The sequence below is a fragment of the Schistocerca nitens genome, chromosome 2, assembly GCF_023898315.1.
Source record: "Schistocerca nitens isolate TAMUIC-IGC-003100 chromosome 2, iqSchNite1.1, whole genome shotgun sequence".
Classification (NCBI taxonomy): Eukaryota; Metazoa; Arthropoda; class Insecta; order Orthoptera; family Acrididae; genus Schistocerca; species Schistocerca nitens.
The window spans coordinates 42,474,536-42,494,795 of NC_064615.1; the positions used below are offsets into that span (position 1 = coordinate 42,474,536).

General features: G+C 54.3%; 57 non-coding genes across 57 annotated transcripts; 19 read left to right on the plus strand and 38 right to left on the minus strand.

The window, feature by feature from the left end:
- Positions 1-429: 429 nt before the first annotated feature.
- Trnav-cac (transfer RNA valine (anticodon CAC)) lies at positions 430-502 on the minus strand. Its single transcript has one exon. It is a non-coding gene; the product is annotated as a tRNA-Val (tRNA).
- A 488-nt stretch (positions 503-990) lies between these two features.
- Positions 991-1,062, plus strand: Trnap-agg (transfer RNA proline (anticodon AGG)). Its single transcript has one exon. It is a non-coding gene; the product is annotated as a tRNA-Pro (tRNA).
- A 184-nt stretch (positions 1,063-1,246) lies between these two features.
- Positions 1,247-1,319, minus strand: Trnav-aac (transfer RNA valine (anticodon AAC)). Its single transcript has one exon. It is a non-coding gene; the product is annotated as a tRNA-Val (tRNA).
- Positions 1,320-1,477: 158 nt separating this feature from the next.
- Trnav-cac (transfer RNA valine (anticodon CAC)) lies at positions 1,478-1,550 on the minus strand. Its single transcript has one exon. It is a non-coding gene; the product is annotated as a tRNA-Val (tRNA).
- A 488-nt stretch (positions 1,551-2,038) lies between these two features.
- On the plus strand, positions 2,039-2,110 carry Trnap-agg (transfer RNA proline (anticodon AGG)). Its single transcript has one exon. It is a non-coding gene; the product is annotated as a tRNA-Pro (tRNA).
- A 184-nt stretch (positions 2,111-2,294) lies between these two features.
- Positions 2,295-2,367, minus strand: Trnav-aac (transfer RNA valine (anticodon AAC)). Its single transcript has one exon. It is a non-coding gene; the product is annotated as a tRNA-Val (tRNA).
- Positions 2,368-2,525: 158 nt separating this feature from the next.
- On the minus strand, positions 2,526-2,598 carry Trnav-cac (transfer RNA valine (anticodon CAC)). The gene has a single exon. It is a non-coding gene; the product is annotated as a tRNA-Val (tRNA).
- A 488-nt stretch (positions 2,599-3,086) lies between these two features.
- Positions 3,087-3,158, plus strand: Trnap-agg (transfer RNA proline (anticodon AGG)). Its single transcript has one exon. It is a non-coding gene; the product is annotated as a tRNA-Pro (tRNA).
- A 184-nt stretch (positions 3,159-3,342) lies between these two features.
- Trnav-aac (transfer RNA valine (anticodon AAC)) lies at positions 3,343-3,415 on the minus strand. The gene has a single exon. It is a non-coding gene; the product is annotated as a tRNA-Val (tRNA).
- A 158-nt stretch (positions 3,416-3,573) lies between these two features.
- Trnav-cac (transfer RNA valine (anticodon CAC)) lies at positions 3,574-3,646 on the minus strand. Its single transcript has one exon. It is a non-coding gene; the product is annotated as a tRNA-Val (tRNA).
- Positions 3,647-4,134: 488 nt separating this feature from the next.
- On the plus strand, positions 4,135-4,206 carry Trnap-agg (transfer RNA proline (anticodon AGG)). Its single transcript has one exon. It is a non-coding gene; the product is annotated as a tRNA-Pro (tRNA).
- Positions 4,207-4,390: 184 nt separating this feature from the next.
- On the minus strand, positions 4,391-4,463 carry Trnav-aac (transfer RNA valine (anticodon AAC)). Its single transcript has one exon. It is a non-coding gene; the product is annotated as a tRNA-Val (tRNA).
- A 158-nt stretch (positions 4,464-4,621) lies between these two features.
- Trnav-cac (transfer RNA valine (anticodon CAC)) lies at positions 4,622-4,694 on the minus strand. Its single transcript has one exon. It is a non-coding gene; the product is annotated as a tRNA-Val (tRNA).
- Positions 4,695-5,182: 488 nt separating this feature from the next.
- Trnap-agg (transfer RNA proline (anticodon AGG)) lies at positions 5,183-5,254 on the plus strand. The gene has a single exon. It is a non-coding gene; the product is annotated as a tRNA-Pro (tRNA).
- Positions 5,255-5,438: 184 nt separating this feature from the next.
- Positions 5,439-5,511, minus strand: Trnav-aac (transfer RNA valine (anticodon AAC)). The gene has a single exon. It is a non-coding gene; the product is annotated as a tRNA-Val (tRNA).
- Positions 5,512-5,669: 158 nt separating this feature from the next.
- Trnav-cac (transfer RNA valine (anticodon CAC)) lies at positions 5,670-5,742 on the minus strand. The gene has a single exon. It is a non-coding gene; the product is annotated as a tRNA-Val (tRNA).
- A 488-nt stretch (positions 5,743-6,230) lies between these two features.
- Trnap-agg (transfer RNA proline (anticodon AGG)) lies at positions 6,231-6,302 on the plus strand. The gene has a single exon. It is a non-coding gene; the product is annotated as a tRNA-Pro (tRNA).
- A 184-nt stretch (positions 6,303-6,486) lies between these two features.
- Trnav-aac (transfer RNA valine (anticodon AAC)) lies at positions 6,487-6,559 on the minus strand. The gene has a single exon. It is a non-coding gene; the product is annotated as a tRNA-Val (tRNA).
- Positions 6,560-6,717: 158 nt separating this feature from the next.
- Trnav-cac (transfer RNA valine (anticodon CAC)) lies at positions 6,718-6,790 on the minus strand. The gene has a single exon. It is a non-coding gene; the product is annotated as a tRNA-Val (tRNA).
- A 488-nt stretch (positions 6,791-7,278) lies between these two features.
- Trnap-agg (transfer RNA proline (anticodon AGG)) lies at positions 7,279-7,350 on the plus strand. Its single transcript has one exon. It is a non-coding gene; the product is annotated as a tRNA-Pro (tRNA).
- A 184-nt stretch (positions 7,351-7,534) lies between these two features.
- Trnav-aac (transfer RNA valine (anticodon AAC)) lies at positions 7,535-7,607 on the minus strand. Its single transcript has one exon. It is a non-coding gene; the product is annotated as a tRNA-Val (tRNA).
- Positions 7,608-7,765: 158 nt separating this feature from the next.
- Trnav-cac (transfer RNA valine (anticodon CAC)) lies at positions 7,766-7,838 on the minus strand. The gene has a single exon. It is a non-coding gene; the product is annotated as a tRNA-Val (tRNA).
- A 488-nt stretch (positions 7,839-8,326) lies between these two features.
- Positions 8,327-8,398, plus strand: Trnap-agg (transfer RNA proline (anticodon AGG)). The gene has a single exon. It is a non-coding gene; the product is annotated as a tRNA-Pro (tRNA).
- Positions 8,399-8,582: 184 nt separating this feature from the next.
- On the minus strand, positions 8,583-8,655 carry Trnav-aac (transfer RNA valine (anticodon AAC)). Its single transcript has one exon. It is a non-coding gene; the product is annotated as a tRNA-Val (tRNA).
- Positions 8,656-8,813: 158 nt separating this feature from the next.
- On the minus strand, positions 8,814-8,886 carry Trnav-cac (transfer RNA valine (anticodon CAC)). The gene has a single exon. It is a non-coding gene; the product is annotated as a tRNA-Val (tRNA).
- Positions 8,887-9,374: 488 nt separating this feature from the next.
- Positions 9,375-9,446, plus strand: Trnap-agg (transfer RNA proline (anticodon AGG)). The gene has a single exon. It is a non-coding gene; the product is annotated as a tRNA-Pro (tRNA).
- A 184-nt stretch (positions 9,447-9,630) lies between these two features.
- Trnav-aac (transfer RNA valine (anticodon AAC)) lies at positions 9,631-9,703 on the minus strand. Its single transcript has one exon. It is a non-coding gene; the product is annotated as a tRNA-Val (tRNA).
- A 158-nt stretch (positions 9,704-9,861) lies between these two features.
- Positions 9,862-9,934, minus strand: Trnav-cac (transfer RNA valine (anticodon CAC)). Its single transcript has one exon. It is a non-coding gene; the product is annotated as a tRNA-Val (tRNA).
- A 488-nt stretch (positions 9,935-10,422) lies between these two features.
- On the plus strand, positions 10,423-10,494 carry Trnap-agg (transfer RNA proline (anticodon AGG)). The gene has a single exon. It is a non-coding gene; the product is annotated as a tRNA-Pro (tRNA).
- Positions 10,495-10,678: 184 nt separating this feature from the next.
- Trnav-aac (transfer RNA valine (anticodon AAC)) lies at positions 10,679-10,751 on the minus strand. Its single transcript has one exon. It is a non-coding gene; the product is annotated as a tRNA-Val (tRNA).
- Positions 10,752-10,909: 158 nt separating this feature from the next.
- Trnav-cac (transfer RNA valine (anticodon CAC)) lies at positions 10,910-10,982 on the minus strand. Its single transcript has one exon. It is a non-coding gene; the product is annotated as a tRNA-Val (tRNA).
- A 488-nt stretch (positions 10,983-11,470) lies between these two features.
- On the plus strand, positions 11,471-11,542 carry Trnap-agg (transfer RNA proline (anticodon AGG)). The gene has a single exon. It is a non-coding gene; the product is annotated as a tRNA-Pro (tRNA).
- A 184-nt stretch (positions 11,543-11,726) lies between these two features.
- On the minus strand, positions 11,727-11,799 carry Trnav-aac (transfer RNA valine (anticodon AAC)). The gene has a single exon. It is a non-coding gene; the product is annotated as a tRNA-Val (tRNA).
- A 158-nt stretch (positions 11,800-11,957) lies between these two features.
- Positions 11,958-12,030, minus strand: Trnav-cac (transfer RNA valine (anticodon CAC)). Its single transcript has one exon. It is a non-coding gene; the product is annotated as a tRNA-Val (tRNA).
- Positions 12,031-12,518: 488 nt separating this feature from the next.
- Positions 12,519-12,590, plus strand: Trnap-agg (transfer RNA proline (anticodon AGG)). The gene has a single exon. It is a non-coding gene; the product is annotated as a tRNA-Pro (tRNA).
- Positions 12,591-12,774: 184 nt separating this feature from the next.
- Positions 12,775-12,847, minus strand: Trnav-aac (transfer RNA valine (anticodon AAC)). The gene has a single exon. It is a non-coding gene; the product is annotated as a tRNA-Val (tRNA).
- Positions 12,848-13,005: 158 nt separating this feature from the next.
- On the minus strand, positions 13,006-13,078 carry Trnav-cac (transfer RNA valine (anticodon CAC)). The gene has a single exon. It is a non-coding gene; the product is annotated as a tRNA-Val (tRNA).
- Positions 13,079-13,566: 488 nt separating this feature from the next.
- Trnap-agg (transfer RNA proline (anticodon AGG)) lies at positions 13,567-13,638 on the plus strand. Its single transcript has one exon. It is a non-coding gene; the product is annotated as a tRNA-Pro (tRNA).
- A 184-nt stretch (positions 13,639-13,822) lies between these two features.
- Positions 13,823-13,895, minus strand: Trnav-aac (transfer RNA valine (anticodon AAC)). The gene has a single exon. It is a non-coding gene; the product is annotated as a tRNA-Val (tRNA).
- A 158-nt stretch (positions 13,896-14,053) lies between these two features.
- On the minus strand, positions 14,054-14,126 carry Trnav-cac (transfer RNA valine (anticodon CAC)). The gene has a single exon. It is a non-coding gene; the product is annotated as a tRNA-Val (tRNA).
- A 488-nt stretch (positions 14,127-14,614) lies between these two features.
- On the plus strand, positions 14,615-14,686 carry Trnap-agg (transfer RNA proline (anticodon AGG)). Its single transcript has one exon. It is a non-coding gene; the product is annotated as a tRNA-Pro (tRNA).
- A 184-nt stretch (positions 14,687-14,870) lies between these two features.
- Trnav-aac (transfer RNA valine (anticodon AAC)) lies at positions 14,871-14,943 on the minus strand. Its single transcript has one exon. It is a non-coding gene; the product is annotated as a tRNA-Val (tRNA).
- A 158-nt stretch (positions 14,944-15,101) lies between these two features.
- Trnav-cac (transfer RNA valine (anticodon CAC)) lies at positions 15,102-15,174 on the minus strand. Its single transcript has one exon. It is a non-coding gene; the product is annotated as a tRNA-Val (tRNA).
- Positions 15,175-15,662: 488 nt separating this feature from the next.
- Trnap-agg (transfer RNA proline (anticodon AGG)) lies at positions 15,663-15,734 on the plus strand. The gene has a single exon. It is a non-coding gene; the product is annotated as a tRNA-Pro (tRNA).
- Positions 15,735-15,918: 184 nt separating this feature from the next.
- On the minus strand, positions 15,919-15,991 carry Trnav-aac (transfer RNA valine (anticodon AAC)). The gene has a single exon. It is a non-coding gene; the product is annotated as a tRNA-Val (tRNA).
- A 158-nt stretch (positions 15,992-16,149) lies between these two features.
- Positions 16,150-16,222, minus strand: Trnav-cac (transfer RNA valine (anticodon CAC)). Its single transcript has one exon. It is a non-coding gene; the product is annotated as a tRNA-Val (tRNA).
- Positions 16,223-16,710: 488 nt separating this feature from the next.
- Trnap-agg (transfer RNA proline (anticodon AGG)) lies at positions 16,711-16,782 on the plus strand. The gene has a single exon. It is a non-coding gene; the product is annotated as a tRNA-Pro (tRNA).
- Positions 16,783-16,966: 184 nt separating this feature from the next.
- Positions 16,967-17,039, minus strand: Trnav-aac (transfer RNA valine (anticodon AAC)). The gene has a single exon. It is a non-coding gene; the product is annotated as a tRNA-Val (tRNA).
- A 158-nt stretch (positions 17,040-17,197) lies between these two features.
- Trnav-cac (transfer RNA valine (anticodon CAC)) lies at positions 17,198-17,270 on the minus strand. The gene has a single exon. It is a non-coding gene; the product is annotated as a tRNA-Val (tRNA).
- Positions 17,271-17,758: 488 nt separating this feature from the next.
- Positions 17,759-17,830, plus strand: Trnap-agg (transfer RNA proline (anticodon AGG)). Its single transcript has one exon. It is a non-coding gene; the product is annotated as a tRNA-Pro (tRNA).
- A 184-nt stretch (positions 17,831-18,014) lies between these two features.
- Trnav-aac (transfer RNA valine (anticodon AAC)) lies at positions 18,015-18,087 on the minus strand. The gene has a single exon. It is a non-coding gene; the product is annotated as a tRNA-Val (tRNA).
- A 158-nt stretch (positions 18,088-18,245) lies between these two features.
- Trnav-cac (transfer RNA valine (anticodon CAC)) lies at positions 18,246-18,318 on the minus strand. The gene has a single exon. It is a non-coding gene; the product is annotated as a tRNA-Val (tRNA).
- A 488-nt stretch (positions 18,319-18,806) lies between these two features.
- Positions 18,807-18,878, plus strand: Trnap-agg (transfer RNA proline (anticodon AGG)). The gene has a single exon. It is a non-coding gene; the product is annotated as a tRNA-Pro (tRNA).
- Positions 18,879-19,062: 184 nt separating this feature from the next.
- On the minus strand, positions 19,063-19,135 carry Trnav-aac (transfer RNA valine (anticodon AAC)). Its single transcript has one exon. It is a non-coding gene; the product is annotated as a tRNA-Val (tRNA).
- A 158-nt stretch (positions 19,136-19,293) lies between these two features.
- Trnav-cac (transfer RNA valine (anticodon CAC)) lies at positions 19,294-19,366 on the minus strand. The gene has a single exon. It is a non-coding gene; the product is annotated as a tRNA-Val (tRNA).
- A 488-nt stretch (positions 19,367-19,854) lies between these two features.
- Positions 19,855-19,926, plus strand: Trnap-agg (transfer RNA proline (anticodon AGG)). The gene has a single exon. It is a non-coding gene; the product is annotated as a tRNA-Pro (tRNA).
- A 184-nt stretch (positions 19,927-20,110) lies between these two features.
- Positions 20,111-20,183, minus strand: Trnav-aac (transfer RNA valine (anticodon AAC)). Its single transcript has one exon. It is a non-coding gene; the product is annotated as a tRNA-Val (tRNA).
- Positions 20,184-20,260: the final 77 nt, after the last annotated feature.

Consider the following 20,260-nt stretch of genomic DNA (forward strand, 5'->3'; position numbering starts at 1 on the left):
TGATATCGGTGTGTCACAAAGCGAAATAGATTGAATCTGCGCTACCATTACATTCACGTCTTCAGCATTCAGACAGAAGAGGCTATAAAAATATTTTATGCCAGCTGCTCTCGATCCACTGACATTATGAACAGAAACAACGCACGCTACCGCTAGACCACAGGCGTAATCAGCCTAGAGTTTCTCTATCATGGGACAAGTTTTCCTCCAGGAAGTGCCGCAGTCTACAGTGTTGCCAGATTGTGCAGATAACCGGACTTAGAGAATTAGCGAGTTGGCCAGTTTTTTTGTCCCATGTCGCGATCGGCGCGGACTTAGCCTCTGAAGCGGCCGGCCGCCGGTCAAGTTTTATGTCAAAGAGTGTACATGCAGCAGATCCACACATGACGTGGCTCACTGGAGTAGTATGCGACATAGGCAGGAAAATACTGTTCCCGCCCGGGATCGAACCGGGGACCTTCTGCGTGTGAAGCAGACGTGATAACCGCTACACTACGGAAACGACGGACACGCTCACTCCATCCTTGTACACTCGAAGGCGCCTCAGCCTTTCTTTGGCCCGCGCATGCACACACCATAGTTCTATTGACAGCCTAAAACCCATCGCTGCCGAGGGCTCAACAAGTCTTCGGGGTGCTCGAGAGGGTGTCTGTCGTAGCATCCCGAACGAGATAGCGGCGTTTCGCGCAGTCGTTATTGCAAGTCACATTAGCAAAAACAATCACCTCCTTAGCAGCAGGCAGTGCGAGCCCAGCTGCAGCTTTACATGAAGATGCCAATAGCGCTGGGAGGCCGCCGACCGCGGGCCACGGCACCTCCGAGAACGGTGCTGCCCATGACCCATTGTGTCGCTACACAGTCTGTCGAAGAACAGCACTGCCGGCAGAGAGCACCTCCCCCATCCCGCCAGCCGCACCAGACTCGAAGAGCACCCTGGACGACTTCGAGGGACGCAGTTTGCTGGAATATTTGGCGCTCGCGCTGTCACAGGGCTCGTTGGTCTAGGGGTATGATTCCTGCTTAGGGTGCAGGAGGTCCCGGGTTCAAATCCCGGACGAGCCCTAGCGTTTTGTGCAAACTGGTCGCACGTCGGTGGCTGAGTCAGCGCAAAAAACTGCCCGTCAATGTAAAGCTAATTTCATATTTGCTCTAAGGAACTGACCCTCTGGTCCGACGTATGAAGGTGATTACCAAGGTTTCGGTACAGATCGTAGCAAATGCTTGTCGGTTTAAAGTGATGAAAAAGTGTTTCCGCCCGGGATCGAACCGGGGACCTTCTGCGTGTTAGGCAGACGTGATAACCGCTACACCACGGAAACTACTGCTTTCAGGCTTGCTTCACAGACAACTTGTAACAAGGTTGCCATCGTAACTTAAAAATTCAATAAATGCGGCACTTGCATGACGAAGGTACATGCAGCAGATCCACACATGACGTGGCTCACTGGAGTAGTATGCGACATAGGCAGGAAAATACTGTTCCCGCCCGGGATCGAACCGGGGACCTTCTGCGTGTGAAGCAGACGTGATAACCGCTACACTACGGAAACGACGGACACGCTCACTCCATCCTTGTACACTCGAAGGCGCCTCAGCCTTTCTTTGGCCCGCGCATGCACACACCATAGTTCTTTTGACAGCCTAAAACCCATCGCTGCCGAGGGCTCAACAAGTCTTCGGGGTGCTCGAGAGGGTGTCTGTCGTAGCATCCCGAACGAGATAGCGGCGTTTCGCGCAGTCGTTATTGCAAGTCACATTAGCAAAAACAATCACCTCCTTAGCAGCAGGCAGTGCGAGCCCAGCTGCAGCTTTACATGAAGATGCCAATAGCGCTGGGAGGCCGCCGACCGCGGGCCACGGCACCTCCGAGAACGGTGCTGCCCATGACCCATTGTGTCGCTACACAGTCTGTCGAAGAACAGCACTGCCGGCAGAGAGCACCTCCCCCATCCCGCCAGCCGCACCAGACTCGAAGAGCACCCTGGACGACTTCGAGGGACGCAGTTTGCTGGAATATTTGGCGCTCGCGCTGTCACAGGGCTCGTTGGTCTAGGGGTATGATTCCTGCTTAGGGTGCAGGAGGTCCCGGGTTCAAATCCCGGACGAGCCCTAGCGTTTTGTGCAAACTGGTCGCACGTCGGTGGCTGAGTCAGCGCAAAAAACTGCCCGTCAATGTAAAGCTAATTTCATATTTGCTCTAAGGAACTGACACTCTGGTCCGTCGTATGAAGGCGATTACCAAGGTTTCGGTACAGATCGTAGCAAATGCTTGTCGGTTTAAAGTGATGAAAAAGTGTTTCCGCCCGGGATCGAACCGGGAACCTTCTGCGTGTTAGGCTGACGTGATAACCGCTACACCACGGAAACTACTGCTTTCAGGCTTGCTTCACAGACAACTTGTAACAAGGTTGCCATCGTAACTTAAAAATTCAATAAATGCGGCACTTGCATGACGAAGGTACATGCAGCAGATCCACACATGACGTGGCTCACTGGAGTAGTATGCGACATAGGCAGGAAAATACTGTTCCCGCCCGGGATCGAACCGGGGACCTTCTGCGTGTGAAGCAGACGTGACAACCGCTACACTACGGAAACGACGGACACGCTCACTCCATCCTTGTACACTCGAAGGCGCCTCAGCCTTTCTTTGGCCCGCGCATGCACACACCATAGTTCTTTTGACAGCCTAAAACCCATCGCTGCCGAGGGCTCAACAAGTCTTCGGGGTGCTCGAGAGGGTGTCTGTCGTAGCATCCCGAACGAGATAGCGGCGTTTCGCGCAGTCGTTATTGCAAGTCACATTAGCAAAAACAATCACCTCCTTAGCAGCAGGCAGTGCGAGCCCAGCTGCAGCTTTACATGAAGATGCCAATAGCGCTGGGAGGCCGCCGACCGCGGGCCACGGCACCTCCGAGAACGGTGCTGCCCATGACCCATTGTGTCGCTACACAGTCTGTCGAAGAACAGCACTGCCGGCAGAGAGCACCTCCCCCATCCCGCCAGCCGCACCAGACTCGAAGAGCACCCTGGACGACTTCGAGGGACGCAGTTTGCTGGAATATTTGGCGCTCGCGCTGTCACAGGGCTCGTTGGTCTAGGGGTATGATTCCTGCTTAGGGTGCAGGAGGTCCCGGGTTCAAATCCCGGACGAGCCCTAGCGTTTTGTGCAAACTGGTCGCACGTCGGTGGCTGAGTCAGCGCAAAAAACTGCCCGTCAATGTAAAGCTAATTTCATATTTGCTCTAAGGAACTGACACTCTGGTCCGTCGTATGAAGGCGATTACCAAGGTTTCGGTACAGATCGTAGCAAATGCTTGTCGGTTTAAAGTGATGAAAAAGTGTTTCCGCCCGGGATCGAACCGGGAACCTTCTGCGTGTTAGGCTGACGTGATAACCGCTACACCACGGAAACTACTGCTTTCAGGCTTGCTTCACAGACAACTTGTAACAAGGTTGCCATCGTAACTTAAAAATTCAATAAATGCGGCACTTGCATGACGAAGGTACATGCAGCAGATCCACACATGACGTGGCTCACTGGAGTAGTATGCGACATAGGCAGGAAAATACTGTTCCCGCCCGGGATCGAACCGGGGACCTTCTGCGTGTGAAGCAGACGTGACAACCGCTACACTACGGAAACGACGGACACGCTCACTCCATCCTTGTACACTCGAAGGCGCCTCAGCCTTTCTTTGGCCCGCGCATGCACACACCATAGTTCTTTTGACAGCCTAAAACCCATCGCTGCCGAGGGCTCAACAAGTCTTCGGGGTGCTCGAGAGGGTGTCTGTCGTAGCATCCCGAACGAGATAGCGGCGTTTCGCGCAGTCGTTATTGCAAGTCACATTAGCAAAAACAATCACCTCCTTAGCAGCAGGCAGTGCGAGCCCAGCTGCAGCTTTACATGAAGATGCCAATAGCGCTGGGAGGCCGCCGACCGCGGGCCACGGCACCTCCGAGAACGGTGCTGCCCATGACCCATTGTGTCGCTACACAGTCTGTCGAAGAACAGCACTGCCGGCAGAGAGCACCTCCCCCATCCCGCCAGCCGCACCAGACTCGAAGAGCACCCTGGACGACTTCGAGGGACGCAGTTTGCTGGAATATTTGGCGCTCGCGCTGTCACAGGGCTCGTTGGTCTAGGGGTATGATTCCTGCTTAGGGTGCAGGAGGTCCCGGGTTCAAATCCCGGACGAGCCCTAGCGTTTTGTGCAAACTGGTCGCACGTCGGTGGCTGAGTCAGCGCAAAAAACTGCCCGTCAATGTAAAGCTAATTTCATATTTGCTCTAAGGAACTGACCCTCTGGTCCGACGTATGAAGGTGATTACCAAGGTTTCGGTACAGATCGTAGCAAATGCTTGTCGGTTTAAAGTGATGAAAAAGTGTTTCCGCCCGGGATCGAACCGGGGACCTTCTGCGTGTTAGGCAGACGTGATAACCGCTACACCACGGAAACTACTGCTTTCAGGCTTGCTTCACAGACAACTTGTAACAAGGTTGCCATCGTAACTTAAAAATTCAATAAATGCGGCACTTGCATGACGAAGGTACATGCAGCAGATCCACACATGACGTGGCTCACTGGAGTAGTATGCGACATAGGCAGGAAAATACTGTTCCCGCCCGGGATCGAACCGGGGACCTTCTGCGTGTGAAGCAGACGTGATAACCGCTACACTACGGAAACGACGGACACGCTCACTCCATCCTTGTACACTCGAAGGCGCCTCAGCCTTTCTTTGGCCCGCGCATGCACACACCATAGTTCTATTGACAGCCTAAAACCCATCGCTGCCGAGGGCTCAACAAGTCTTCGGGGTGCTCGAGAGGGTGTCTGTCGTAGCATCCCGAACGAGATAGCGGCGTTTCGCGCAGTCGTTATTGCAAGTCACATTAGCAAAAACAATCACCTCCTTAGCAGCAGGCAGTGCGAGCCCAGCTGCAGCTTTACATGAAGATGCCAATAGCGCTGGGAGGCCGCCGACCGCGGGCCACGGCACCTCCGAGAACGGTGCTGCCCATGACCCATTGTGTCGCTACACAGTCTGTCGAAGAACAGCACTGCCGGCAGAGAGCACCTCCCCCATCCCGCCAGCCGCACCAGACTCGAAGAGCACCCTGGACGACTTCGAGGGACGCAGTTTGCTGGAATATTTGGCGCTCGCGCTGTCACAGGGCTCGTTGGTCTAGGGGTATGATTCCTGCTTAGGGTGCAGGAGGTCCCGGGTTCAAATCCCGGACGAGCCCTAGCGTTTTGTGCAAACTGGTCGCACGTCGGTGGCTGAGTCAGCGCAAAAAACTGCCCGTCAATGTAAAGCTAATTTCATATTTGCTCTAAGGAACTGACCCTCTGGTCCGACGTATGAAGGTGATTACCAAGGTTTCGGTACAGATCGTAGCAAATGCTTGTCGGTTTAAAGTGATGAAAAAGTGTTTCCGCCCGGGATCGAACCGGGGACCTTCTGCGTGTTAGGCAGACGTGATAACCGCTACACCACGGAAACTACTGCTTTCAGGCTTGCTTCACAGACAACTTGTAACAAGGTTGCCATCGTAACTTAAAAATTCAATAAATGCGGCACTTGCATGACGAAGGTACATGCAGCAGATCCACACATGACGTGGCTCACTGGAGTAGTATGCGACATAGGCAGGAAAATACTGTTCCCGCCCGGGATCGAACCGGGGACCTTCTGCGTGTGAAGCAGACGTGATAACCGCTACACTACGGAAACGACGGACACGCTCACTCCATCCTTGTACACTCGAAGGCGCCTCAGCCTTTCTTTGGCCCGCGCATGCACACACCATAGTTCTATTGACAGCCTAAAACCCATCGCTGCCGAGGGCTCAACAAGTCTTCGGGGTGCTCGAGAGGGTGTCTGTCGTAGCATCCCGAACGAGATAGCGGCGTTTCGCGCAGTCGTTATTGCAAGTCACATTAGCAAAAACAATCACCTCCTTAGCAGCAGGCAGTGCGAGCCCAGCTGCAGCTTTACATGAAGATGCCAATAGCGCTGGGAGGCCGCCGACCGCGGGCCACGGCACCTCCGAGAACGGTGCTGCCCATGACCCATTGTGTCGCTACACAGTCTGTCGAAGAACAGCACTGCCGGCAGAGAGCACCTCCCCCATCCCGCCAGCCGCACCAGACTCGAAGAGCACCCTGGACGACTTCGAGGGACGCAGTTTGCTGGAATATTTGGCGCTCGCGCTGTCACAGGGCTCGTTGGTCTAGGGGTATGATTCCTGCTTAGGGTGCAGGAGGTCCCGGGTTCAAATCCCGGACGAGCCCTAGCGTTTTGTGCAAACTGGTCGCACGTCGGTGGCTGAGTCAGCGCAAAAAACTGCCCGTCAATGTAAAGCTAATTTCATATTTGCTCTAAGGAACTGACCCTCTGGTCCGTCGTATGAAGGCGATTACCAAGGTTTCGGTACAGATCGTAGCAAATGCTTGTCGGTTTAAAGTGATGAAAAAGTGTTTCCGCCAGGGATCGAACCGGGAACCTTCTGCGTGTTAGGCTGACGTGATAACCGCTACACCACGGAAACTACTGCTTTCAGGCTTGCTTCACAGACAACTTGTAACAAGGTTGCCATCGTAACTTAAAAATTCAATAAATGCGGCACTTGCATGACGAAGGTACATGCAGCAGATCCACACATGACGTGGCTCACTGGAGTAGTATGCGACATAGGCAGGAAAACACTGTTCCCGCCCGGGATCGAACCGGGGACCTTCTGCGTGTGAAGCAGACGTGACAACCGCTACACTACGGAAACGACGGACACGCTCACTCCATCCTTGTACACTCGAAGGCGCCTCAGCCTTTCTTTGGCCCGCGCATGCACACACCATAGTTCTTTTGACAGCCTAAAACCCATCGCTGCCGAGGGCTCAACAAGTCTTCGGGGTGCTCGAGAGGGTGTCTGTCGTAGCATCCCGAACGAGATAGCGGCGTTTCGCGCAGTCGTTATTGCAAGTCACATTAGCAAAAACAATCACCTCCTTAGCAGCAGGCAGTGCGAGCCCAGCTGCAGCTTTACATGAAGATGCCAATAGCGCTGGGAGGCCGCCGACCGCGGGCCACGGCACCTCCGAGAACGGTGCTGCCCATGACCCATTGTGTCGCTACACAGTCTGTCGAAGAACAGCACTGCCGGCAGAGAGCACCTCCCCCATCCCGCCAGCCGCACCAGACTCGAAGAGCACCCTGGACGACTTCGAGGGACGCAGTTTGCTGGAATATTTGGCGCTCGCGCTGTCACAGGGCTCGTTGGTCTAGGGGTATGATTCCTGCTTAGGGTGCAGGAGGTCCCGGGTTCAAATCCCGGACGAGCCCTAGCGTTTTGTGCAAACTGGTCGCACGTCGGTGGCTGAGTCAGCGCAAAAAACTGCCCGTCAATGTAAAGCTAATTTCATATTTGCTCTAAGGAACTGACCCTCTGGTCCGACGTATGAAGGTGATTACCAAGGTTTCGGTACAGATCGTAGCAAATGCTTGTCGGTTTAAAGTGATGAAAAAGTGTTTCCGCCCGGGATCGAACCGGGGACCTTCTGCGTGTTAGGCAGACGTGATAACCGCTACACCACGGAAACTACTGCTTTCAGGCTTGCTTCACAGACAACTTGTAACAAGGTTGCCATCGTAACTTAAAAATTCAATAAATGCGGCACTTGCATGACGAAGGTACATGCAGCAGATCCACACATGACGTGGCTCACTGGAGTAGTATGCGACATAGGCAGGAAAATACTGTTCCCGCCCGGGATCGAACCGGGGACCTTCTGCGTGTGAAGCAGACGTGATAACCGCTACACTACGGAAACGACGGACACGCTCACTCCATCCTTGTACACTCGAAGGCGCCTCAGCCTTTCTTTGGCCCGCGCATGCACACACCATAGTTCTATTGACAGCCTAAAACCCATCGCTGCCGAGGGCTCAACAAGTCTTCGGGGTGCTCGAGAGGGTGTCTGTCGTAGCATCCCGAACGAGATAGCGGCGTTTCGCGCAGTCGTTATTGCAAGTCACATTAGCAAAAACAATCACCTCCTTAGCAGCAGGCAGTGCGAGCCCAGCTGCAGCTTTACATGAAGATGCCAATAGCGCTGGGAGGCCGCCGACCGCGGGCCACGGCACCTCCGAGAACGGTGCTGCCCATGACCCATTGTGTCGCTACACAGTCTGTCGAAGAACAGCACTGCCGGCAGAGAGCACCTCCCCCATCCCGCCAGCCGCACCAGACTCGAAGAGCACCCTGGACGACTTCGAGGGACGCAGTTTGCTGGAATATTTGGCGCTCGCGCTGTCACAGGGCTCGTTGGTCTAGGGGTATGATTCCTGCTTAGGGTGCAGGAGGTCCCGGGTTCAAATCCCGGACGAGCCCTAGCGTTTTGTGCAAACTGGTCGCACGTCGGTGGCTGAGTCAGCGCAAAAAGCTGCCCGTCAATGTAAAGCTAATTTCATATTTGCTCTAAGGAACTGACCCTCTGGTCCGACGTATGAAGGTGATTACCAAGGTTTCGGTACAGATCGTAGCAAATGCTTGTCGGTTTAAAGTGATGAAAAAGTGTTTCCGCCCGGGATCGAACCGGGGACCTTCTGCGTGTTAGGCAGACGTGATAACCGCTACACCACGGAAACTACTGCTTTCAGGCTTGCTTCACAGAGAACTTGTAACAAGGTTGCCATCGTAACTTAAAAATTCAATAAATGCGGCACTTGCATGACGAAGGTACATGCAGCAGATCCACACATGACGTGGCTCACTGGAGTAGTATGCGACATAGGCAGGAAAATACTGTTCCCGCCCGGGATCGAACCGGGGACCTTCTGCGTGTGAAGCAGACGTGATAACCGCTACACTACGGAAACGACGGACACGCTCACTCCATCCTTGTACACTCGAAGGCGCCTCAGCCTTTCTTTGGCCCGCGCATGCACACACCATAGTTCTATTGACAGCCTAAAACCCATCGCTGCCGAGGGCTCAACAAGTCTTCGGGGTGCTCGAGAGGGTGTCTGTCGTAGCATCCCGAACGAGATAGCGGCGTTTCGCGCAGTCGTTATTGCAAGTCACATTAGCAAAAACAATCACCTCCTTAGCAGCAGGCAGTGCGAGCCCAGCTGCAGCTTTACATGAAGATGCCAATAGCGCTGGGAGGCCGCCGACCGCGGGCCACGGCACCTCCGAGAACGGTGCTGCCCATGACCCATTGTGTCGCTACACAGTCTGTCGAAGAACAGCACTGCCGGCAGAGAGCACCTCCCCCATCCCGCCAGCCGCACCAGACTCGAAGAGCACCCTGGACGACTTCGAGGGACGCAGTTTGCTGGAATATTTGGCGCTCGCGCTGTCACAGGGCTCGTTGGTCTAGGGGTATGATTTCTGCTTAGGGTGCAGGAGGTCCCGGGTTCAAATCCCGGACGAGCCCTAGCGTTTTGTGCAAACTGGTCGCACGTCGGTGGCTGAGTCAGCGCAAAAAACTGCCCGTCAATGTAAAGCTAATTTCATATTTGCTCTAAGGAACTGACCCTCTGGTCCGTCGTATGAAGGCGATTACCAAGGTTTCGGTACAGATCGTAGCAAATGCTTGTCGGTTTAAAGTGATGAAAAAGTGTTTCCGCCAGGGATCGAACCGGGAACCTTCTGCGTGTTAGGCTGACGTGATAACCGCTACACCACGGAAACTACTGCTTTCAGGCTTGCTTCACAGACAACTTGTAACAAGGTTGCCATCGTAACTTAAAAATTCAATAAATGCGGCACTTGCATGACGAAGGTACATGCAGCAGATCCACACATGACGTGGCTCACTGGAGTAGTATGCGACATAGGCAGGAAAATACTGTTCCCGCCCGGGATCGAACCGGGGACCTTCTGCGTGTGAAGCAGACGTGACAACCGCTACACTACGGAAACGACGGACACGCTCACTCCATCCTTGTACACTCGAAGGCGCCTCAGCCTTTCTTTGGCCCGCGCATGCACACACCATAGTTCTTTTGACAGCCTAAAACCCATCGCTGCCGAGGGCTCAACAAGTCTTCGGGGTGCTCGAGAGGGTGTCTGTCGTAGCATCCCGAACGAGATAGCGGCGTTTCGCGCAGTCGTTATTGCAAGTCACATTAGCAAAAACAATCACCTCCTTAGCAGCAGGCAGTGCGAGCCCAGCTGCAGCTTTACATGAAGATGCCAATAGCGCTGGGAGGCCGCCGACCGCGGGCCACGGCACCTCCGAGAACGGTGCTGCCCATGACCCATTGTGTCGCTACACAGTCTGTCGAAGAACAGCACTGCCGGCAGAGAGCACCTCCCCCATCCCGCCAGCCGCACCAGACTCGAAGAGCACCCTGGACGACTTCGAGGGACGCAGTTTGCTGGAATATTTGGCGCTCGCGCTGTCACAGGGCTCGTTGGTCTAGGGGTATGATTCCTGCTTAGGGTGCAGGAGGTCCCGGGTTCAAATCCCGGACGAGCCCTAGCGTTTTGTGCAAACTGGTCGCACGTCGGTGGCTGAGTCAGCGCAAAAAACTGCCCGTCAATGTAAAGCTAATTTCATATTTGCTCTAAGGAACTGACCCTCTGGTCCGACGTATGAAGGTGATTACCAAGGTTTCGGTACAGATCGTAGCAAATGCTTGTCGGTTTAAAGTGATGAAAAAGTGTTTCCGCCCGGGATCGAACCGGGGACCTTCTGCGTGTTAGGCAGACGTGATAACCGCTACACCACGGAAACTACTGCTTTCAGGCTTGCTTCACAGACAACTTGTAACAAGGTTGCCATCGTAACTTAAAAATTCAATAAATGCGGCACTTGCATGACGAAGGTACATGCAGCAGATCCACACATGACGTGGCTCACTGGAGTAGTATGCGACATAGGCAGGAAAATACTGTTCCCGCCCGGGATCGAACCGGGGACCTTCTGCGTGTGAAGCAGACGTGATAACCGCTACACTACGGAAACGACGGACACGCTCACTCCATCCTTGTACACTCGAAGGCGCCTCAGCCTTTCTTTGGCCCGCGCATGCACACACCATAGTTCTATTGACAGCCTAAAACCCATCGCTGCCGAGGGCTCAACAAGTCTTCGGGGTGCTCGAGAGGGTGTCTGTCGTAGCATCCCGAACGAGATAGCGGCGTTTCGCGCAGTCGTTATTGCAAGTCACATTAGCAAAAACAATCACCTCCTTAGCAGCAGGCAGTGCGAGCCCAGCTGCAGCTTTACATGAAGATGCCAATAGCGCTGGGAGGCCGCCGACCGCGGGCCACGGCACCTCCGAGAACGGTGCTGCCCATGACCCATTGTGTCGCTACACAGTCTGTCGAAGAACAGCACTGCCGGCAGAGAGCACCTCCCCCATCCCGCCAGCCGCACCAGACTCGAAGAGCACCCTGGACGACTTCGAGGGACGCAGTTTGCTGGAATATTTGGCGCTCGCGCTGTCACAGGGCTCGTTGGTCTAGGGGTATGATTCCTGCTTAGGGTGCAGGAGGTCCCGGGTTCAAATCCCGGACGAGCCCTAGCGTTTTGTGCAAACTGGTCGCACGTCGGTGGCTGAGTCAGCGCAAAAAACTGCCCGTCAATGTAAAGCTAATTTCATATTTGCTCTAAGGAACTGACCCTCTGGTCCGTCGTATGAAGGCGATTACCAAGGTTTCGGTACAGATCGTAGCAAATGCTTGTCGGTTTAAAGTGATGAAAAAGTGTTTCCGCCAGGGATCGAACCGGGAACCTTCTGCGTGTTAGGCTGACGTGATAACCGCTACACCACGGAAACTACTGCTTTCAGGCTTGCTTCACAGACAACTTGTAACAAGGTTGCCATCGTAACTTAAAAATTCAATAAATGCGGCACTTGCATGACGAAGGTACATGCAGCAGATCCACACATGACGTGGCTCACTGGAGTAGTATGCGACATAGGCAGGAAAACACTGTTCCCGCCCGGGATCGAACCGGGGACCTTCTGCGTGTGAAGCAGACGTGACAACCGCTACACTACGGAAACGACGGACACGCTCACTCCATCCTTGTACACTCGAAGGCGCCTCAGCCTTTCTTTGGCCCGCGCATGCACACACCATAGTTCTTTTGACAGCCTAAAACCCATCGCTGCCGAGGGCTCAACAAGTCTTCGGGGTGCTCGAGAGGGTGTCTGTCGTAGCATCCCGAACGAGATAGCGGCGTTTCGCGCAGTCGTTATTGCAAGTCACATTAGCAAAAACAATCACCTCCTTAGCAGCAGGCAGTGCGAGCCCAGCTGCAGCTTTACATGAAGATGCCAATAGCGCTGGGAGGCCGCCGACCGCGGGCCACGGCACCTCCGAGAACGGTGCTGCCCATGACCCATTGTGTCGCTACACAGTCTGTCGAAGAACAGCACTGCCGGCAGAGAGCACCTCCCCCATCCCGCCAGCCGCACCAGACTCGAAGAGCACCCTGGACGACTTCGAGGGACGCAGTTTGCTGGAATATTTGGCGCTCGCGCTGTCACAGGGCTCGTTGGTCTAGGGGTATGATTCCTGCTTAGGGTGCAGGAGGTCCCGGGTTCAAATCCCGGACGAGCCCTAGCGTTTTGTGCAAACTGGTCGCACGTCGGTGGCTGAGTCAGCGCAAAAAACTGCCCGTCAATGTAAAGCTAATTTCATATTTGCTCTAAGGAACTGACCCTCTGGTCCGACGTATGAAGGTGATTACCAAGGTTTCGGTACAGATCGTAGCAAATGCTTGTCGGTTTAAAGTGATGAAAAAGTGTTTCCGCCCGGGATCGAACCGGGGACCTTCTGCGTGTTAGGCAGACGTGATAACCGCTACACCACGGAAACTACTGCTTTCAGGCTTGCTTCACAGACAACTTGTAACAAGGTTGCCATCGTAACTTAAAAATTCAATAAATGCGGCACTTGCATGACGAAGGTACATGCAGCAGATCCACACATGACGTGGCTCACTGGAGTAGTATGCGACATAGGCAGGAAAATACTGTTCCCACCCGGGATCGAACCGGGGACCTTCTGCGTGTGAAGCAGACGTGATAACCGCTACACTACGGAAACGACGGACACGCTCACTCCATCCTTGTACACTCGAAGGCGCCTCAGCCTTTCTTTGGCCCGCGCATGCACACACCATAGTTCTATTGACAGCCTAAAACCCATCGCTGCCGAGGGCTCAACAAGTCTTCGGGGTGCTCGAGAGGGTGTCTGTCGTAGCATCCCGAACGAGATAGCGGCGTTTCGCGCAGTCGTTATTGCAAGTCACATTAGCAAAAACAATCACCTCCTTAGCAGCAGGCAGTGCGAGCCCAGCTGCAGCTTTACATGAAGATGCCAATAGCGCTGGGAGGCCGCCGACCGCGGGCCACGGCACCTCCGAGAACGGTGCTGCCCATGACCCATTGTGTCGCTACACAGTCTGTCGAAGAACAGCACTGCCGGCAGAGAGCACCTCCCCCATCCCGCCAGCCGCACCAGACTCGAAGAGCACCCTGGACGACTTCGAGGGACGCAGTTTGCTGGAATATTTGGCGCTCGCGCTGTCACAGGGCTCGTTGGTCTAGGGGTATGATTCCTGCTTAGGGTGCAGGAGGTCCCGGGTTCAAATCCCGGACGAGCCCTAGCGTTTTGTGCAAACTGGTCGCACGTCGGTGGCTGAGTCAGCGCAAAAAGCTGCCCGTCAATGTAAAGCTAATTTCATATTTGCTCTAAGGAACTGACCCTCTGGTCCGACGTATGAAGGTGATTACCAAGGTTTCGGTACAGATCGTAGCAAATGCTTGTCGGTTTAAAGTGATGAAAAAGTGTTTCCGCCCGGGATCGAACCGGGGACCTTCTGCGTGTTAGGCAGACGTGATAACCGCTACACCACGGAAACTACTGCTTTCAGGCTTGCTTCACAGAGAACTTGTAACAAGGTTGCCATCGTAACTTAAAAATTCAATAAATGCGGCACTTGCATGAAGAAGGTACATGCAGCAGATCCACACATGACGTGGCTCACTGGAGTAGTATGCGACATAGGCAGGAAAATGCTGTTCCCGACCGGGATCGAACCGGGGACCTTCTGCGTGTGAAGCAGATGTGATAACCGCTACACTACGGAAACGACGGACACGCTCACTCCATCCTTGTACACTCGAAGGCGCCTCAGCCTTTCTTTGGCCCGCGCATGCACACACCATAGTTCTTTTGACAGCCTAAAACCCATCGCTGCCGAGGGCTCAACAAGTCTTCGGGGTGCTCGAGAGGGTGTCTGTCGTAGCATCCCGAACGAGATAGCGGCGTTTCGCGCAGTCGTTATTGCAAGTCACATTAGCAAAAACAATCACCTCCTTAGCAGCAGGCAGTGCGAGCCCAGCTGCAGCTTTACATGAAGATGCCAATAGCGCTGGGAGGCCGCCGACCGCGGGCCACGGCACCTCCGAGAACGGTGCTGCCCATGACCCATTGTGTCGCTACACAGTCTGTCGAAGAACAGCACTGCCGGCAGAGAGCACCTCCCCCATCCCGCCAGCCGCACCAGACTCGAAGAGCACCCTGGACGACTTCGAGGGACGCAGTTTGCTGGAATATTTGGCGCTCGCGCTGTCACAGGGCTCGTTGGTCTAGGGGTATGATTCCTGCTTAGGGTGCAGGAGGTCCCGGGTTCAAATCCCGGACGAGCCCTAGCGTTTTGTGCAAACTGGTCGCACGTCGGTGGCTGAGTCAGCGCAAAAAGCTGCCCGTCAATGTAAAGCTAATTTCATATTTGCTCTAAGGAACTGACCCTCTGGTCCGACGTATGAAGGTGATTACCAAGGTTTCGGTACAGATCGTAGCAAATGCTTGTCGGTTTAAAGTGATGAAAAAGTGTTTCCGCCCGGGATCGAACCGGGGACCTTCTGCGTGTTAGGCAGACGTGATAACCGCTACACCACGGAAACTACTGCTTTCAGGCTTGCTTCACAGAGAACTTGTAACAAGGTTGCCATCGTAACTTAAAAATTCAATAAATGCGGCACTTGCATGAAGAAGGTACATGCAGCAGATCCACACATGACGTGGCTCACTGGAGTAGTATGCGACATAGGCAGGAAAATGCTGTTCCCGACCGGGATCGAACCGGGGACCTTCTGCGTGTGAAGCAGATGTGATAACCGCTACACTACGGAAACGACGGACACGCTCACTCCATCCTTGTACACTCGAAGGCGCCTCAGCCTTTCTTTGGCCCGCGCATGCACACACCATAGTTCTTTTGACAGCCTAAAACCCATCGCTGCCGAGGGCTCAACAAGTCTTCGGGGTGCTCGAGAGGGTGTCTGTCGTAGCATCCCGAACGAGATAGCGGCGTTTCGCGCAGTCGTTATTGCAAGTCACATTAGCAAAAACAATCACCTCCTTAGCAGCAGGCAGTGCGAGCCCAGCTGCAGCTTTACATGAAGATGCCAATAGCGCTGGGAGGCCGCCGACCGCGGGCCACGGCACCTCCGAGAACGGTGCTGCCCATGACCCATTGTGTCGCTACACAGTCTGTCGAAGAACAGCACTGCCGGCAGAGAGCACCTCCCCCATCCCGCCAGCCGCACCAGACTCGAAGAGCACCCTGGACGACTTCGAGGGACGCAGTTTGCTGGAATATTTGGCGCTCGCGCTGTCACAGGGCTCGTTGGTCTAGGGGTATGATTCCTGCTTAGGGTGCAGGAGGTCCCGGGTTCAAATCCCGGACGAGCCCTAGCGTTTTGTGCAAACTGGTCGCACGTCGGTGGCTGAGTCAGCGCAAAAAACTGCCCGTCAATGTAAAGCTAATTTCATATTTGCTCTAAGGAACTGACCCTCTGGTCCGACGTATGAAGGTGATTACCAAGGTTTCGGTACAGATCGTAGCAAATGCTTGTCGGTTTAAAGTGATGAAAAAGTGTTTCCGCCCGGGATCGAACCGGGGACCTTCTGCGTGTTAGGCAGACGTGATAACCGCTACACCACGGAAACTACTGCTTTCAGGCTTGCTTCACAGACAACTTGTAACAAGGTTGCCATCGTAACTTAAAAATTCAATAAATGCGGCACTTGCATGACGAAGGTACATGCAGCAGATCCACACATGACGTGGCTCACTGGAGTAGTATGCGACATAGGCAGGAAAATACTGTTCCCGCCCGGGATCGAACCGGGGACCTTCTGCGTGTGAAGCAGACGTGACAACCGCTACACTACGGAAACGACGGACACGCTCACTCCATCCTTGTACACTCGAAGGCGCCTCAGCCTTTCTTTGGCCCGCGCATGCACACACCATAGTTCTTTTGACAGCCTAAAACCCATCGCTGCCGAGGGCTCAACAAGTCTTCGGGGTGCTCGAGAGGGTGTCTGTCGTAGCATCCCGAACGAGATAGCGGCGTTTCGCGCAGTCGTTATTGCAAGTCACATTAGCAAAAACAATCACCTCCTTAGCAGCAGGCAGTGCGAGCCCAGCTGCAGCTTTACATGAAGATGCCAATAGCGCTGGGAGGCCGCCGACCGCGGGCCACGGCACCTCCGAGAACGGTGCTGCCCATGACCCATTGTGTCGCTACACAGTCTGTCGAAGAACAGCACTGCCGGCAGAGAGCACCTCCCCCATCCCGCCAGCCGCACCAGACTCGAAGAGCACCCTGGACGACTTCGAGGGACGCAGTTTGCTGGAATATTTGGCGCTCGCGCTGTCACAGGGCTCGTTGGTCTAGGGGTATGATTCCTGCTTAGGGTGCAGGAGGTCCCGGGTTCAAATCCCGGACGAGCCCTAGCGTTTTGTGCAAACTGGTCGCACGTCGGTGGCTGAGTCAGCGCAAAAAACTGCCCGTCAATGTAAAGCTAATTTCATATTTGCTCTAAGGAACTGACCCTCTGGTCCGACGTATGAAGGTGATTACCAAGGTTTCGGTACAGATCGTAGCAAATGCTTGTCGGTTTAAAGTGATGAAAAAGTGTTTCCGCCCGGGATCGATCCGGGGACCTTCTGCGTGTTAGGCAGACGTGATAACCGCTACACCACGGAAACTACTGCTTTCAGGCATGCTTCACAGACAACTTGTAACAAGGTTGCCATCGTAACTTAAAAATTCAATAAATGCGGCACTTGCATGACGAAGGTACATGCAGCAGATCCACACATGACGTGGCTCACTGGAGTAGTATGCGACATAGGCAGGAAAATACTGTTCCCGCCCGGGATCGAACCGGGGACCTTCTGCGTGTGAAGCAGACGTGACAACCGCTACACTACGGAAACGACGGACACGCTCACTCCATCCTTGTACACTCGAAGGCGCCTCAGCCTTTCTTTGGCCCGCGCATGCACACACCATAGTTCTTTTGACAGCCTAAAACCCATCGCTGCCGAGGGCTCAACAAGTCTTCGGGGTGCTCGAGAGGGTGTCTGTCGTAGCATCCCGAACGAGATAGCGGCGTTTCGCGCAGTCGTTATTGCAAGTCACATTAGCAAAAACAATCACCTCCTTAGCAGCAGGCAGTGCGAGCCCAGCTGCAGCTTTACATGAAGATGCCAATAGCGCTGGGAGGCCGCCGACCGCGGGCCACGGCACCTCCGAGAACGGTGCTGCCCATGACCCATTGTGTCGCTACACAGTCTGTCGAAGAACAGCACTGCCGGCAGAGAGCACCTCCCCCATCCCGCCAGCCGCACCAGACTCGAAGAGCACCCTGGACGACTTCGAGGGACGCAGTTTGCTGGAATATTTGGCGCTCGCGCTGTCACAGGGCTCGTTGGTCTAGGGGTATGATTCCTGCTTAGGGTGCAGGAGGTCCCGGGTTCAAATCCCGGACGAGCCCTAGCGTTTTGTGCAAACTGGTCGCACGTCGGTGGCTGAGTCAGCGCAAAAAGCTGCCCGTCAATGTAAAGCTAATTTCATATTTGCTCTAAGGAACTGACCCTCTGGTCCGACGTATGAAGGTGATTACCAAGGTTTCGGTACAGATCGTAGCAAATGCTTGTCGGTTTAAAGTGATGAAAAAGTGTTTCCGCCCGGGATCGAACCGGGGACCTTCTGCGTGTTAGGCAGACGTGATAACCGCTACACCACGGAAACTACTGCTTTCAGGCTTGCTTCACAGAGAACTTGTAACAAGGTTGCCATCGTAACTTAAAAATTCAATAAATGCGGCACTTGCATGAAGAAGGTACATGCAGCAGATCCACACATGACGTGGCTCACTGGAGTAGTATGCGACATAGGCAGGAAAATGCTGTTCCCGACCGGGATCGAACCGGGGACCTTCTGCGTGTGAAGCAGATGTGATAACCGCTACACTACGGAAACGACGGACACGCTCACTCCATCCTTGTACACTCGAAGGCGCCTCAGCCTTTCTTTGGCCCGCGCATGCACACACCATAGTTCTTTTGACAGCCTAAAACCCATCGCTGCCGAGGGCTCAACAAGTCTTCGGGGTGCTCGAGAGGGTGTCTGTCGTAGCATCCCGAACGAGATAGCGGCGTTTCGCGCAGTCGTTATTGCAAGTCACATTAGCAAAAACAATCACCTCCTTAGCAGCAGGCAGTGCGAGCCCAGCTGCAGCTTTACATGAAGATGCCAATAGCGCTGGGAGGCCGCCGACCGCGGGCCACGGCACCTCCGAGAACGGTGCTGCCCATGACCCATTGTGTCGCTACACAGTCTGTCGAAGAACAGCACTGCCGGCAGAGAGCACCTCCCCCATCCCGCCAGCCGCACCAGACTCGAAGAGCACCCTGGACGACTTCGAGGGACGCAGTTTGCTGGAATATTTGGCGCTCGCGCTGTCACAGGGCTCGTTGGTCTAGGGGTATGATTCCTGCTTAGGGTGCAGGAGGTCCCGGGTTCAAATCCCGGACGAGCCCTAGCGTTTTGTGCAAACTGGTCGCACGTCGGTGGCTGAGTCAGCGCAAAAAACTGCCCGTCAATGTAAAGCTAATTTCATATTTGCTCTAAGGAACTGACCCTCTGGTCCGACGTATGAAGGTGATTACCAAGGTTTCGGTACAGATCGTAGCAAATGCTTGTCGGTTTAAAGTGATGAAAAAGTGTTTCCGCCCGGGATCGAACCGGGGACCTTCTGCGTGTTAGGCAGACGTGATAACCGCTACACCACGGAAACTACTGCTTTCAGGCTTGCTTCACAGACAACTTGTAACAAGGTTGCCATCGTAACTTAAAAATTCAATAAATGCGGCACTTGCATGACGAAGGTACATGCAGCAGATCCACACATGACGTGGCTCACTGGAGTAGTATGCGACATAGGCAGGAAAATACTGTTCCCGCCCGGGATCGAACCGGGGACCTTCTGCGTGTGAAGCAGACGTGACAACCGCTACACTACGGAAACGACGGACACGCTCACTCCATCCTTGTACACTCGAAGGCGCCTCAGCCTTTCTTTGGCCCGCGCATGCACACACCATAGTTCTTTTGACAGCCTAAAACCCATCGCTGCCGAGGGCTCAACAAGTCTTCGGGGTGCTCGAGAGGGTGTCTGTCGTAGCATCCCGAACGAGATAGCGGCGTTTCGCGCAGTCGTTATTGCAAGTCACATTAGCAAAAACAATCACCTCCTTAGCAGCAGGCAGTGCGAGCCCAGCTGCAGCTTTACATGAAGATGCCAATAGCGCTGGGAGGCCGCCGACCGCGGGCCACGGCACCTCCGAGAACGGTGCTGCCCATGACCCATTGTGTCGCTACACAGTCTGTCGAAGAACAGCACTGCCGGCAGAGAGCACCTCCCCCATCCCGCCAGCCGCACCAGACTCGAAGAGCACCCTGGACGACTTCGAGGGACGCAGTTTGCTGGAATATTTGGCGCTCGCGCTGTCACAGGGCTCGTTGGTCTAGGGGTATGATTCCTGCTTAGGGTGCAGGAGGTCCCGGGTTCAAATCCCGGACGAGCCCTAGCGTTTTGTGCAAACTGGTCGCACGTCGGTGGCTGAGTCAGCGCAAAAAACTGCCCGTCAATGTAAAGCTAATTTCATATTTGCTCTAAGGAACTGACCCTCTGGTCCGACGTATGAAGGTGATTACCAAGGTTTCGGTACAGATCGTAGCAAATGCTTGTCGGTTTAAAGTGATGAAAAAGTGTTTCCGCCCGGGATCGATCCGGGGACCTTCTGCGTGTTAGGCAGACGTGATAACCGCTACACCACGGAAACTACTGCTTTCAGGCATGCTTCACAGACAACTTGTAACAAGGTTGCCATCGTAACTTAAAAATTCAATAAATGCGGCA